Here is a 7,175-nt window from a genome sequence, read left to right on the forward strand (position 1 = left end):
CCTGCCCTAATCTGTTTAGAAATGGAAGGGTAAATGCAAATGGAGTAGAAAGGGAGAAAGGAAAGGAAGAAAAAGAAATGCAAACTTTTGGTGAGGAAAATGGTTGGTGGCTGAAATTTCCACAGCAGCAACCAGGGTGTTTGAATGGGGGAAAGGCTTGATGGTAGTCACGATTACGATCACTACAACTAATAGAAGAAAGGTAGGAAGGATCACAATATCTTTCAAGTGATTATCCTCCTAAACTGAATTGCAGTGACAACTAATGCCAGCATTATGTCTTACATCTCCAGCTGCAAAGAAGAAGAACTTGGCCCACACTTTCCTGCTATCATTTGCCATAATAAGTAAAGATGCCATCTCAAGCTTCCTCAATGACTCTTCTAGATAAGATAACTCATAGTAAGCAGCAACACAAAGTATAATTGGGGAAAGTTCAGCAAAGAGGCACAGGAGGGAGCTGAATCTGGGAACTGAGGGCTATGGGGCAAGTCTCTATTGTTGCAAATGAGCAATGTTTACAAGCAAAAAAGAAAAAGACATGGTCTTCCTTCACCTGCCATTCCCCTGAATGGTGGCTAGTATTCAGCAGGGAGTTACAGGCCTGCACTGATTTGGTTGTGAACTTTGAAAACTTTGAACTGGAAATGTAAATAATACAGTGTTTAAAACATACTAAGGAGCAAAACAGACGACCCCTTTGTGCCAGCTTGGGGTGATGTCAGAGCGTAGCGTTTAGATGCTGAATACTCTCTAATGTTGCCCCCAAGTCAGCATCATGCTGCCTGACCATCCACACAGTGAGCAGTTTTGCAGCGCTCTGGCAGTGCGCGTTCATACGCTGCACACTACAGGAGCGCCACAAAGCCATGGTGGTGGCAGAACAGCCAGCTTTTTGCCGGCTCAAAAAGGAGAAGCATTTTATTTATTCATTATTTATTTATTTATATTCCACTTTTTCACAAAGGAATCAAAGTGGATTACAACAGTATAAAATAACAGAGCATACAGTTAAAATTACAAGTAACAGAAATAATCCCAGAACCCAGCCCACCCCCTAAACATGAAAACTTAGATACAAACATAAATGCAAACCGTTTTGTGGAAGCTATGGCCCCAACCTGGAGTTTAAAGAGGCAGCTTCAAGCCGCCTCTTCAGGGCTGTCTATTTCAGCCATAAGTATAACATATAAAGTACTACAGATAAAGCAGAAAGCTCTGTGTATTGTAGAATGTGTGTGTGTCATTGACACAACCTTGTTTTAGGCAGAATGCCAACATAACACTGAGATGTTAACATAAATAAAGCTTGACCAATAATACATCCACAGCAGATGCCACAGTAGAGAACAACAGCTGATGCAATCAGCTGGCTGATGCAATCTTTTAAGTGTATCTGGTATGTTTATGTCACCTCCAAGAACTGGCTGAAAGAGAAATGATGTTTATACAAATGAGGACCTGCAAGTGTTTGTAATTTCATTTGACCAGATATGTCAGCTGATTAGGCTAGGAATTATGAGCTAGAAGTCAGCCTGCTTGCCTGTCTTCGAAATAGAAAAATGCTGTTCATAACAGGTGTGCTGTTCCAAACTGATAACCCAGACATACTGATAGAGATAGACTATGCTGGTAAGAGACAGAACCTTTGCTTTCAGCTAGGCTAGGCTAAAAATGATATGTCTCCCATTCTGCTAGGTTTAGTAATGGATGTTGCTATATATCGTATCAGGATCCTCCCCTCAAAAAAAGTCCAGAAATGGGGGGGAAATGCAGTTAACCATTCCCTTTGACTAATCACTTTCTCATTGAGGTTATTAAAAAAAAAGTGAGTATTCATTGCATGTCCACTTCTAAATGAAATAAATTCCTCAGGGAAGCAAGGCAGATTTTAAATTACATCCTGCAAGATAACTCAGACTGAGATGCTCTCCACCTTTTTAGGGCTATTGGGATGCTTCCAACAAATAATAAAACAGAGATTATAAAGATCCTACCCTGCTCTCTCAGAAAAGCAAGCCAGTCATCATGAGAGTGCAATAAGATCTTCTCAGTCTGTCAGTATGAATTTAATTAATTGATGTCATATCCAAGGACCCAATGTTGGAACAGCAACGAAAACACTAGACACCAATAGCAATGTGGGCTGAATCACAGCTCACTGGTTTGGAAATATAACACTACCCAAATTGTTTTGCTTGGAACACAGGGAAGCCTACTGACACCAGCCCTTTGTAATACCGATAAGGAACCATGAATTATCATGGATTATCAATGCATTCAAGGTCCACTGTTTAGAAAGATACCTAGCACTGTTTGTTTGTCTTTTTTTCCTCGGCCACAGGTCTCAACAGTTTCCATTTGGTTTTCAATCAGGTCATAAAGGTATCTAACTTCCAATCGAATTGCATCACTATAAATTCTTGTTTAATCAGCTTGCTTTGCAGCCATCCTTTGGTTTTAGTGTGCATTGAAGAAAAATCTGCTTTATTTTTCTGCCATAGTATTGTGTGTAATGATTAATTCAAGCCATTAGCAATCCAACTGTGTTCCATGCTTGGTTTCATTCAGGCATTTGGCTAACACTTGACCAATGCTGCAATGATTCACTATGCTTAGTTTACTGTTCATTGGAAGGGAGTTGCAAACCCCAAGTTGTTCGGTGTCCTTGTTCTTCCCAGGACAGCCATTCTTGTTCTGTAGAAGAGTCCACATTAAGATGCACAAGTTCACTCAGCTCCAGTTCACAAAGTCCTATGTTGGCTTCTGGGATCAATTTAAGAATCCTTCTATTTACATTCCTGGCCATGAACGCATGTAGGTCAGAACACACTGAACTTTTCCAGTTATTTTCTAAAGTGTGGATCAGCTGCTTGTCTTTCTCCAGAATTATTTCCTACTTACTTTTGCAACCAGTATAGTTGAGACACACACACACACTTATAAGAAGATAACATACCACTAGAAAAATATAATAGCAGAATAGCACAATGCCAAAAATAGTTATATGCTGGGTCTGGCAGTACCAATATATGAAATTATGAGCTCGCCCCCACTTTTCGAATCAGCAATGTGGTTACTGGACCAGTCAATGGCTGAATGTTGCGTGTGTTGTGTGTGTGTTTTCCACACATAAGATTCCCCAAAAGTATAATACACAAAAAACACATATCTGAACCTTAATCTAACAAACATATAACAAATCCCTCCCCCCACCTAAAAAGAACCATTAACAACACATGGAGAAAAAACTAAAAACAAACACACATATAAAATTTAAAACTGACTTCCCACTCTGGTCTTTATATGTTGTTTATTAGTTCCTTTTCCACTTAACTAATGAAAAAATACAAGGTTTTGAATATTCCGGAGTTAAAGGAACTAAATTGGATAGCTGGGTTAAAATTATTATTGTTAATAGCTGCACATGAAACAGAATATAACACAGATCTTGAAGCTATTTGACAAAAATTGCACATTTCATCTGTATAGTGGATTGTATCCAATGCAATATGTCTGCCAGTGGAATTGAAACTGCTCTGCTCATGCACTCCCCATGTTTGACTAGTCTAACATCTGGAGGAAATCTGGAGGGATGTAGGAGTGCTGGGGAAAGGAGAGCCAGGGAATTTCCCACTGAAAGAATGAAAGGCCGATCCTGTCACATTGGATGGAATTCCAAATTCCTACTCCTTCCAATAAAATAAAATAAATACGTAGTATTGCATCCAGCATGTGAAAATATCCACAGGGACTTGACAACTGGCAATTACAAATAAAGCCACAATTAAGTTACAGGAGAAGAGAAACACTGAGTAAAACAGCTGGAAACAATGCTCATGTTTTTGTACTACACACGCGGAAAACCTCAGTTTCTTTTCCCCTTAGAAAAATGCTGCTGTACACCCTATGAAAATGTGGGCTTTTCCTGCATATTGTTCAGTAACACAGAATACAGAATAATTTATTTGAAGAGATGGCACTCTTCAAGTACCAAATTTAGATCAGAAACTGCAAAGGCTTGCATGCATTTTACACCTTATTTATTACTGCCTTTTAAATAAACAACTCTGGTATAATTCACTTAATAGTTTCTAATTTAGCCAGGGTAGACAAAGTGAAAAATGACTTGAAGTTATCAAGGGATAAAAATAGCAACGTTTTACAAATGAAAGAAAATACTCAAGCCAAATCTCACTGTAAGGCAAAACTGGCTATTCTTTCTGGACATGCCAGAAGGCTGCTCTTTCAAAATGCTGGTTATTTTTAGTAGGTTATGACGGAATGTGAGTCCTTCTAATTAAAAGTTAGAAACACAGCATCATGCTTATCCACAACTTTGTTCAGTTAAAGAATGAAGAAACTGTTCAGTCGGACCACTGCTATTTTTTCTGTTTTCCATATGTAAGTAAAAAAAAAACATAAATAGAAAATCCAAGGTTGTATGCCATTAACCCTTTTGGGGGCAACATCGCCACCACAAGCTTTAGTCACTGAATAAAATGTACTTCCCCGTCCCCTCCCTCCACAGTTAGCAATTATGGATTGGTGAATGATCTGTTGTTACATTGGTAAAATGTAATGTCTCCCATGAGATTATCACATGGAAAATAAAGATGAGAGCAAAGCAGATTGCTCCCATCCTTATCTTGTCCTATTTGTGCGATCAGGGAAAAGTTTATCACACACTGCATTTATCCCATTCTTCTCCCGTCCGTGAAGTGTAATGGACCTGTCATTCGGTATTAACGGAAATGCCCATTAATATCAAATGATGGGTCCATTAGACTTCACGGATTGGAGAAAAACGGGATAAATGTGGTGTGTGATAGTCTTTCCCCCCACTGTGTGAATAGGACAGGATAAAGATGAGAGCAATCTGCTTTGCTTCCATCAGTTGACTTTCTCTTTCCAGTTACATACAGAGCTAACATATGGTTTGATTTTCTGGATGAAAATACTGAGAAGCTTGCTTCACACTGTTAGAACCACATCCAACTGAAGCAGGCGCAGAACTGCTGAAATGGGAAGAATTTCATATTTTGTGTTTGCATCTTGTATCATTTATGCAATCCTATCAAAATACTCAGCATTTTGCAAAGGGCAGGAGGACATATCCTCCCAATACAAGTAACAAACATGATGCAGATCAGCACTGTAGCAGAGGGGAAAGGTTACAATCCGTACCCACTGCAACTTGCGTTAAAGAAAACATTCATGCAATTGCTAATTCTGTGAATACTGACTTGTCACATTTAGAACTTATTTTAGTAGGGGATTACAACTAAGGATTGTGCCAAATGCTTCACAGAAAAGGGGGTTCTTTTTAGTAAAAAAAAATGAGAGCGTATTTTAAAAGCTTGTGCACCCTTAACCTAAAATATTTATCTTTTGAAACCTTTTTAATAAAGTTACCTCTGTTTCTAAGGTGGAGCCAGGATCACAATTGCTTATGTAGTCAAATACCCACCAAAGAGAGGTCTCAAAAGAGAAACTCAAAAGAACCCCCAAATTTGTTAATGTGCAAAACCAAAAAAAAAACATTTAAGGAAAAAAACCCCTAAAAGACAGAGTCAGGGAATTTTGTGAACTGAATATGCTCAGTGGCCATATAACACTGACTGAAAAACAAACTGGAGGATGGAAAACCAAGAGGGAAGGGGAATGTAAAGAAGTATCATGTAGGAAGGCATGACTGATTCTCCCCGGCTGAAAGGATGAACAGGAGCATTGCACATCAGGATGTTTTGTTGCCGGCTGTTTCTGTATTACCTTAACAAACAATTCTGTACCTGAGTATATTGATATAGTGCATGCAGCATAGGGGAATGGAACGAGATAAAAATTTGAAGGCAGGTCTCTTAAATGTCCAAACATAATAATTTTGAGGTCCATATTTTAATTTGTTCATGCATGCGGGCATTACATGACCAAAATTATCTTTGTCTGACTCTTCTCCTAATAATATTACTGAAGAACTGTGGAGGCCCTCCTAAGTTAAGGGACTACCATGCTTTCCAACATTAATCTTCTGCACATTAGGTTCTATAAAAACAAATACACAGAGAAAAGAAGCATGCCTTAAACTCATTTTTTTTTAACCTTGTCATTTCAGAACATTTGCAGAAACTGAATGTTTTTAATATTGGAACTTGACATCTACTTAGCATATGGCTTGGAAAAAAAACCATAAGTGGTGTTATTATTACTTTTTTAAAGCCCTCCTGTTGAAAAATGTATGACTACTGAGCTGGAATAATAAAATGCATAGCACATTTTAAAAAATGAATGCTCGCCATGGGGAATGTGCCCTCCACCCAACTAATGCCACTATTTCAGCTTGTTAGCAAAATCCTCAGAGCTATATAAAGATTCTAGTTTCCATAGAAACTGTTGTGTGAAACTTCAGGATGTTAAGCATCCATGTTAATTTGAATTTCCATTTGCTAACTGCATATACACTATCACTTCTCATTTGGCAATATAAAAGCTGAGGTTGTGATCTACAGCTTTCTGTTGCAGTATTACACCCAGTCCTTGTCATCATCCAACCTGGAGTACCAAAAGACAAAAGGTGAGTACCCCCAGATATACCTGGAAGCCAGGATGTTCCATGGCTGATGAAAAGGCAGATATGGATGAAATAGCATGACTTACACCAACCCTGCAAAGTAGTCCATTATTGTGAAGTCAAAGGCATTCATGGCCTGCATCCATAGTTTTTTGTGGGTTTTTAGGGCTTTGTGACCATGTTCTAGAAGAGTTTGTTCCTGATGTTTCACCAGCATCTGTTGCTGGCATCTTCAGGGAATGCATTCTCTGAAGGTGCCAGCCACAGATTCTGGTGAAACGTCAGGAAGAAACTCTTCTAGAATATGGCCACATAGCCCAAAAAACCCACAAAAAACTATAGTCCATTATTATCATACTCCTACTGGAAGGTGTAGAGAATGACATAGTATAGTATCTGAAAACTCTGCAGGGTAATCCTGTATTTTTATCAATTATCTTTGTTTCTTTAATGTTTTAAAAAAATGAAATTGGAGAAAGAGCTGCTATGAAGGTGAATGTTTTCTGCCTTGTGTCTTTTGAGGGATTAAATGTAAGGCTAATTTAATGCAAATATATTTGATGGTGAACCAGATTTAATGTAAGAACCATGATGTGTGAGTGGG

Source organism: Sceloporus undulatus, chromosome 1 (genome assembly GCF_019175285.1).
Source record: "Sceloporus undulatus isolate JIND9_A2432 ecotype Alabama chromosome 1, SceUnd_v1.1, whole genome shotgun sequence".
NCBI classification, from domain to species: domain Eukaryota; kingdom Metazoa; phylum Chordata; class Lepidosauria; order Squamata; family Phrynosomatidae; genus Sceloporus; species Sceloporus undulatus.